This window comes from Condylostylus longicornis, unplaced genomic scaffold (assembly GCF_029603195.1).
Source record: "Condylostylus longicornis isolate FDR11 unplaced genomic scaffold, ASM2960319v2 ptg000072l, whole genome shotgun sequence".
NCBI lineage: Eukaryota > Metazoa > Arthropoda > Insecta > Diptera > Dolichopodidae > Condylostylus > Condylostylus longicornis.
The window spans coordinates 1-9,902 of record NW_026578040.1 but is presented as its reverse complement, the minus strand read 5'-3'; positions in this window follow the sequence as shown (position 1 = coordinate 9,902).

Here is a 9,902-nt window from a genome sequence, read left to right as displayed (position 1 = left end):
GACAACACCCAAATCTTTAGAAAAAATCAGTTTTTTGAACAAGTTTATCATTAATACAATAATCAACAATAAAAGAAATCAATTTACGCGTATAAGTAACAACCGCACATTTGCCAATATTAAGGGGCAGATTGTTGTGGTTGCACCAGGTCGAAAAAGAAACCAAATTCTCTTACATTATCCTCCAAGCAGAAAATGACCTTAAAAATTTAAAAATGACCAGCATACACTAAAATTTCACTGTACCTAATGACAGAAATAATATCATTAATTTCCATTATAAATAACAAAGGCACTAAGCCTTGCGGAACCCCTGAATTGGAAACATACGGACTTGAAATTCAGGATCTAAAAGAAACACAGTAACTGCGACCCACCAAATATGATTCAAATAAGTTTAGTAAATTTGGAGGAAACCCAAGTCTTTCCAACTTAAATGGGATCATACAATGCTTTAATAGATCAAAAGCTTTCCGAAAATCCGTGTAAATGACATCAGTTTGGAAATCAGACTCCATAGCATTCAAACAAGAAGAAGTCACATCTACTTAATTACTTATGGTTAATCGTTTTTTTTACAAAACTATGTTTATTCGACACCAAAAGGCCCGAAGATTGATCACAGATGGAATCAAAAACCATAAGTTCAAATAGTTTAGGAATGGACGACAACTTTGCAATTGGCCGATAATTGGTCAACTCGTTTTTGGGACTCCTTTTATAAACAGGGCGAATAAATGCTTCCTTCCAAAACTCCGGAAAATGACAACAAGAAAGCGACCGAGTAAACAAAATTGAGAGCGGACCAGACAGATATAAAGAGCAGTTTTTAGTTTTATTTTAGGAACATTGTCAAGCCTTGGAGAACAATCTGTCTCAAGCGCATCCAAATATTTTTTTACTAGAGAAATGGAAAATCCATTGAAGAAATCGGCAGAATTGAAAAGGTATCAAGATGATTAAAATTGTCAGAGTTAATATTAAAAATATTATAAGAGTACGAGCTGGAAAAGAAATCACGACAGAATTGTGTAATATGAAATGAATTATTGGAAGAAAAATCCTTATAGTTCATAAAAGATGGAAATTGATCACACTTTGCTTTAGAATTAACAAAATTCCAAAAAGACTTTGGTTTACTTTCAAATTGATGACCCATAATAACAAGGTAATTGTCATATTTGGACTGAAGGGCATTCTTATAAAGATTAAATAGATAAACAAATTCGTTATATCTATATCCATCTCCATATTTCATATATATATGTATAAATTCAAGGCTCGTTTTTTTTTTCTGTTTTTCAATTTTTTCAACTCTTTATTGAATCACGGTGGAGAAAAGTTAACGGATCTATCACGTCTAATAGGAATAAATAAGAAGGCATGATTTAGAACGTTGTAAAAACTAGCCACCATTTCATCGATCCAGAAGTTAGAAGAAAGAAGAAAAATGTTAACTGTCGAATTTAAAAGAGGAATCCGACATATTTTCGCTTTTGTAATTATAAAAGTATGAAGAACAAATTATAAGGATGATAATTATCTACATTAACTAAAGGTAAACTACCGCCATTTACAATCAAGTTACACTAATCTGTAGTAAAAACCAAGTCCAATTGCCGGCTTTAAAAATTAACATTATTAAAAATATGGAGTTGGAGATCATTAACATTTAAACTATCTACGAAAATTGCCTCAGAATCATTTGCAATATAACCAGGAATTTAAAAGCATTCTTTATCATGAAGCGTCCAGGATTAAAATTTCCAAACAAAAGTTGTTCATCATTTGAATTCATGAAAATATTGATATAATCAATAGCCTGGCACGAATTTTCATAGGTTTCATTGGATGAATTAGGAGGAATATAACAGTTCACTATAAAAATATTCTTGCAAATTAAGTCCATCTTTATAGAAACAATTTCCAAAAACGAATTCCGTTATTTTCTTTTCTCAGCCCTTTCAAAAGCTGTTTATTTGAAATTTTGTATATTTTTCGGAAACGAAGTTATAAGTAAAAAACTTGGGGAAGTAGAAATTTCGTGAATATTCTTTAAATCCCTTGTATATGGGAAACCGTTGATATTTGACACTTAGTTCTGAAAAAAAATTTTACTCATTTTTGATGCCCTAAATGAAGGTATACTTTATTTCACTGATTACTGAATCACCCTGTATGTATGTATATTTTTTTTTGGAATTGTGAACATAAATTTAAAAATAAAACATTTTTTTTTTAAAAATAATGTTTTACATTTTTTACAGTTCAAGTAGCATTTAGAAAACTCATAACTGCACAGCTAGACACACAAATAATTTCATATTAGTAACTACTTGTTTGTTGTGTTTGCTAAATAGAAAATAATCGCAACAACAAATCGTTTTAAGCAGGTATGTTTTAAACATTTTGTGATGAATAGTATTTCCAAAAGGACTGTACACTGATGTAACTGTAATCAGTGAAATTTAAAAATTCAATAAGTGCCTTTTATTGCTCTAGCTTGTTTATAAAACTTGTAGTATTTTTGACCAAACACAGGGACTTTGCTTCTTTATCCCTTTAATTTAATTTCAAAGTTTTCAAAATGCATTAGTAGGCACATTTCTTCTTATTTTTGTCATAGAATTATTATAATTATTATAGTGTGAGCTCTTGCAGTGACAAATGTTGAAAAAAACTATTAAAGAACTAAAGAAAATCCAGGGGTAAAGCTAAATATTTTGTTATACGTAGAATGGGAAAAATTTATTGTGCTAAAGGATTCACAATAATCGCAGACTAAGTTTAATATGAATAATGGCATCTGAGTATGTAAAAATTAGACTTTATCATGAAGAAAAAAGCTTAACATTAGATTTAAGAAAAAAAATATTCGCGAACGTCTAGCGAAAACTGTTTTGTTTTCCATTCAATAATTTAATGTAATACGCATAACATATGTATATGTTTACTCATGAAATTTTGAGTAAACATAGTTTGTTTTAATTTTAAAATAAAAATATATATGTATACGAGTATACGAGTATGTTGAAAAATTATAAATTTTTTATTGAAAAAAAAAAATAACTCACATAAATTTCTAACTATATTCATACTTTCTAACCATATGAATATCCATATAAACTTACAGTTTGGAACGTTTCTGACAATACTTTTTAAGTTGTTAAAAAATAAAAACAAAAAAGCCATATACTTAATTTATGTTGGCGTCAAGAATTATTATTTGATAGCTATTAATGAATTATTAAATTCATATCCTTGAATTATTAAATTCATGGTATATTCATATTTTCTCACCATGTTTTCAAATCGTTTCTGGCAAAACTTTTTATGTTGTAAAAAATTAAAACAACATACTTGTTTTAACCTTGAAAAATTATTCTAATGTCTTTATATCTAACAAGTCCCAAAGCTGAGAGAGAAACTTGAAAGTGCGACCTTATTTTATATGGGTTTTTTTTAAAACAAAATGGCTATTTCTTGAGAAGAACCTACAAAATAAATTCATACTTATTATAAAGCAGGGTTGCAAATTGAGTACGTAATATTGTGTAATTTAGAGAATTGTTTCCGGCTAAACCCTCCCAACTGATGCTACTCAACTCCAATTCTCAGCAGCGCAAGCAGTGCTAGTTTGAGCGACTCTTACGAAAGATCGGGTACCCAACCCCAATGGTGTAGTATGGTTTAACGAGCAAATGAGAATGGGGGCTATGGTGAGGCTACTTTGACATATTCGATTTAAAGGCTCTTCAAAGTTTACAAATCCATGTGCGTTTGATCCAGAATTGACAGTTTCCTGGTCTGCGTCTAGTCTCATAGCGACGGCAGTAGCGAAACCTAAAAGTTCACCTGAAATAGAGCCATAATTGGAACTAGATAATAAAAAAAAGCTAAACTTATAAATAATAATAATAATAATAATAATAATAATAATAATAATAATAATAACAATAGTAATAAATGGATTGATTATTTGCAGAGGATGAGGGAAGCAAACAATAAGTTTTTTCTTCCGACGACCTCAGCTCAATCGTCTAGATGGTTCAAGTAGCTTTCGTAACAACTATAACTTGGTCCAATTAACTGGTTTTGGAAATAGTATGACAAGGACTGTGAAACAACTTTCCTTGTACTATCAAAATGTCCGTGGACTAAGGACTAAAACTAACACCGTTCTGTTTAACTCTTCTCTTCTTGACGAAACTTGGTTGTCCCCTTGGTTGTCCAATAATCTTGAATTACTCGACTCTTCTTTTTCTGTTTTCAGAAAGGACCGACATGCACTTTTCTTGCAGGGACACACACCAAAGAGAGGTAAGGTATTAATCGCCGTTAAAAACTCGTTATCAGCTAGTATTATTGACATTCAAGACTCCGATGACCTTGAAATCATCGCAGTTAAAATTGAGCTAAAATCCAAAATGCTTTTCGTAGTCAATTGCTATATACCGCCTAACTCAAGTAATGAGTTATATGCGAAATTTTCTTCGGCAATTGATTATTTATGCAATTTTTTTAACCCTGAGGATGAGGTTTTTGTTTTCGGAGATTTTAATCTCCCCAAAATTAGGTGGATGACTCATGATGAGGAACCATTTTAGATATCAGTTGACTATTCTAGTGAGTTGGAGTTGTCCTTTATAGATGCCTTTCATCTAAATAATTTGCAACAAATACCGTCAATAACAAAATATCAATCGAGGCATCTGGATCTAGCCTTTTCTTCCAATTGGTACAATTGTCTACCTATAACTGTCCCGGATCCGTTGGTTAACGTTGATACCTATCATTCTCCGATATCTTTCTCTTGTTGCATTGCTAAATGATTTCTTTTCTACTTACGACTTCTCTTCAGTATTTAATTTTACTGATATTGAGTCTATGACGGGTAAGTTTTACGAAATCATTTTTGCTGCATTTGAATTTTTTATTCCAGTGTTGAAAACTAAAGATACTGGCTCTGGCCCTCCATGGTTGAGGGTACTTCGCAACAAAAAGAATAAGTTGTGTCGCAAATATCTCTCCACTTAAGGCGACAGGGACTATGATAATTTCCGATTGTCGTATGATCAATTTAAATTAGCAACAAAAGACCGTTACGACTACTATATCTATAAAACTTCGGATAGCTTAATACGTAATCCCAAAGTCTTTTTGGAAGTTCATAAACTATAGGAGGAAAAGTGATAGTTATCCAACCTTCTTGAAATTCGCCGGGAATACAAGTAATAATTCCCAAATTATTTCCGAATTTTTTCGTAACTTTTTCGCCGAATCTTCCTCTTTTTCATCTTTTCAATTAAATGTCGACAACTTTCGGCACATTGATGACTGTCCTAAAACTCCCTTTACAAATTTTGTCACGAAGTCTTTTGCGGTTGAAAAATATCTTTCTAATTTGGATTCTAGTCCTTCTCCTGGACCAGATGGAGTTCCTGAGTTTATTTTAAGCAGGTGCTGCTCTTCTCTGGCGCCCATCTTAACCGTAATTTTTAATAAGTCTTATTCTTCGGGTATTTTTCCTTCCGTGTGGATGAAAGCTTTCATTAGGCCAATCCATAAGAAAAACAATAAAAATGACATGTCAAACTACCGTCCTATAGCTAAATTGTCGGCAATTCCTAATGTTTTTGAGTTGATGGTATATGACATTTATTTCCATTGTATCCCATTCACTAGTGGGCGACAGCATGGCTTCTTAAAAAAGAAATCCACGGTGACTAACCTAGTAGAAGCCACAACAGTTTTCTCGCCTATTATTTAGTGTTGTATATTTAATTTTGTCTGAGATATCAGTGATGTCTATAACAGACTCACAAATGTCTGCATGTAGCGCAGCAATCGTTGCGACGTCGCGTTTCACTTTATAAACAACCAATTGTGGTTCAGTTTGTACAAACCAATTTGAAGGGTTGTTTGGCTAAAACGACTGAAGTCTCAATCGCGTTAAATCAGAATTCTCGTTACTCAGTAGTGGATCCGGTGAATCCATCAATGGGTCCATTAAGCCTTCCGTTATAAAACGGAAAATTAAAATTATAATTATAATAAGGTGATACACAAAAAATAAAATTCTAATACTTTTAAATGTTGTTTTAAATTAACCCGAATATTAAATTGGCATTATATGATTTGCAAAATAATGGTGATATTAATGTACAGGTTGTACAGTTTACCAGAGGTATGATGAATTCAATATAATTGTGTATGAAGTTACGCGCGTACCAAAAAAAATAAAACAAAGAATAGTAATAATATTTTTTCTTATTTTTAAACAAAACATAAAATTTTATTCCGAAAAAAAATTTTCAATTTATTAATTTATCTTGTGAGACCTGCGTGCCAAATTTTTAAAAAATTATATATTTTGTTATGCAAATGTGAGAGGTTTTTATAACGGAATTAAACTGAAAAATAACTTTTTATAACAATTTCAAAAAATTAGCTACATTTGCACACACTTACATATATAGTACGAGTATGTAGATAAGTATCCAATAATTTTTATGTCACTAAAAAAAATGACATCAGTTCAATTTTACAAAATGTAAGCAATAAACAAGTAAAACTTTTCAGTCGGTATAAACAGACAGAATAACAAACATTACCCGCATTTTGACAATCTAAGTTTAAAATTTTTTTTTGAAATATCTAGAATTAGCCTTTATTGTCAAATTGCAATTTCTCGAACATGTTACCACCATCACACTGTGATACATTAGGTTGCTTCACTTTTCATGTTTTGTTTTTGTTGCCGGCCCCCCAAAGTTTCCAACCTCTGAAACCTTGTTTCCAGGAAACATAGCTGTCAATTCTAGGATTTTCTTAAAGTTTGCGTGCTAGAAACTAATTATAGGGCCTCAGGAATCTGCTTCAATGCCTAGGTTTTTTATAGAACAAAGGCATTTTTTTGTCCAGCATGTTTTTTAAATAGCTTTCATTATTATGAAATCATTTTTGCTGCATTTGAATTGTTTATTCCAGTGTTGAAAACTAAAGACACTGGCTCTGGCCCTCCATTATTATGAAATCATTTTTGCTGCATTTGAATTGTTTATTCCAGTGTTGAAAACTAAAGACACTGGCTCTGGCCCTCCATGGTTTTCACAAGAGTTGAGAGTACTTTGTAATAAAAAGAATAAGCTGTGGCGCAAATATCTCCCCATTAAAGCCGACAGGAACTATGATAATTTCCGATTGTCCTATGATCAAATTTAGGTTCTAGTCCTTATCCTAGGCCAGATAGAGTTCCGGAGTTAATTTTAAGCAGGTGCTGCTCTTTTCTGGCGCCCATCTTAACCGTAATTTTTAATAAGTCTTATTCTTTGGGTATTTTCCCTTCTGTGTGGAAGGAAACTTTCATTAGGCCAATCCATAAGAAAAACAATAAAAATGACGTCTCAAACTTCCGTCCTATACCTAAACTGTCAGCAATTTCCAAGGTTTTTGAGTTGATGGTATATGACAATATACCATTATTTCCATTGTATGCCATTCATTAGTGCGCGTCAGCATGGCTTTTTGAAAAAGACATCCACGGTGACTAATCTAGTGGAAGCCACGACAGTTTTTTCAAATAATATGAAAAATGGGTATCAGACGGACGTAATTTACACAGACTTTAAGAAAGCCTTTGCCATACTACCACATAAAATTATTATTTTAAAATTGAGACTCTTAGGATTCCCTGACAACTTCATAGCATGGATAAAGTCATATCTCTCTGGCAGGCCTTACTGAGTCCTCTTTTGTTCGGCAATTTCCTCGCCTCTTTCGTCTAATTCTGGCGTCCCTAAGGGTAGCTACTTAGGTGCATTGCTGTTCGTTACGTCCATTAATGATGTTGTTTCCACGCTAACGCACAGTGAGGTATTAATATATGGTGATGACATGAAAATTTAAAAAAAAAGTAAGCTCTACAAATGATGCGTTGTGTCTTCAGAATGATCTTAACCGCTTCTACGGGTGGTGCTCAAGTAACAACTTAAAAATCAATGTAAGTAAATGTGCACAAATGTGGTGCTCTAGGCAAAAACGGTCATTTTTTACAAACTATTTTGTACGGCCAAGCTCTTAGTCGAGTTGATTCAATAATGGACTTGGGTGTTTGCTAACATAGTAAGTTATCATTTATAAACCACTATAATCATGTCATATGCAGATTAAGCTCGATGTTAGGTTTCATTAAACGCTGGTCAAAGGAGTTTAATGATCCTTATGTCTTAAAATCACTCTAAACATGCCTGGTCTGGCCTCATCTGGAATATGATTCACAAGTACGGTCAACCTATTACGATATACTTATTAATAGGATTGAGTCTATTCAAAAAAATTTTTTGAGTTTCGCACTGCGCCTTCTTCCTTGGGAGGACCCCATCATTCTTCCACCTTAAAAAGACGTGAAGTCGTGGATTTGTTATACATTTTTCAGCTTATAAAAACTGACTTAATCTCCCCCAACATTTTAAATAAAATTGTGATTAATTTCAACCTTAGGTCTCGTTCCCCGGATCTTTTCATTGTTCCTTTTCATAGGTCCAATTATGGGAAAAATGAACCTGTCAGCAGAATGCTGCGTTTATGCAACAAAAACAGACTTGACTTTTCACTGAAGAGAGACACGATGAAAAAGCTTCTATTTACTTATAGTTAAGTATAACCCTTTGCTTTATTTTAACAAATTCTTGTTTTAGCTTTTCATTGTCTATATTCATATTTAATGGAATATTATTACTAATATGTTTTATTTTGTATAATTTTTAAATTTAATTTTTAAGTCAAAAATTTGTTCTGTCTAAAAAATATGTATCTGTATATTCATTCTTTAATTCTATTATTATTATTATTCTTATTATTATTATTATTATTATTATTATTATTATTATTATTATTATTATTATTATTATTATTATTATTATTATTATTATTATTATTATTATTATTATTATTATTATTATTATTATTATTATTATTATTATTATTATTATTATTATTATTATTATTATTATTATTATTATTATTATTATTATTATTATTATTATTATTATTATTATTATTATTATTATTATTATTATTATTATTATTATTATTATTATTATTATTATTATTATTATTATTATTATTATTATTATTATTATTATTATTATTATTATTATTATTATTATTATTATTATTATTATTATTATTATTATTATTATTATTATTATTATTATTATTATTATTATTATTATTATTATTATTATTATTATTATTATTATTATTATTATTATTATTATTATTATTATTATTATTATTATTATTATTATTATTATTATTATTATTATATTATTATTATTATTATTATTATTATTATTATTATTATTATTATTATTATTATTATTATTATTATTATTATTATTATTATTATTATTATTATTATTATTATTATTATTATTATTATTATTATTATTATTATTATTATTATTATTATTATTATTATTAATATTTATTATTATTATTATTATTATTATTATTATTATTGTTATTATTATTATTATTATTATTATTATTATTATTATTATTATTATTATTATTATTATTATTATTATTATTATTATTATTATTATTATTATTATTATTATTATTATTATTATTATTATTATTATTATTATTATTATTATTATTATTATTATTATTATTATTATTATTATTATTATTATTATTATTATTATTATTATTATTATTATTATTATTATTATTATTATTATTATTATTATTATTATTATTATTATTATTATTATTATTATTATTATTATTATTATTATTATTATTATTATTATTATTATTATTATTATTATTATTATTATTATTATTATTATTATTATTATTATTATTATTATTATTATTATTATTATTAT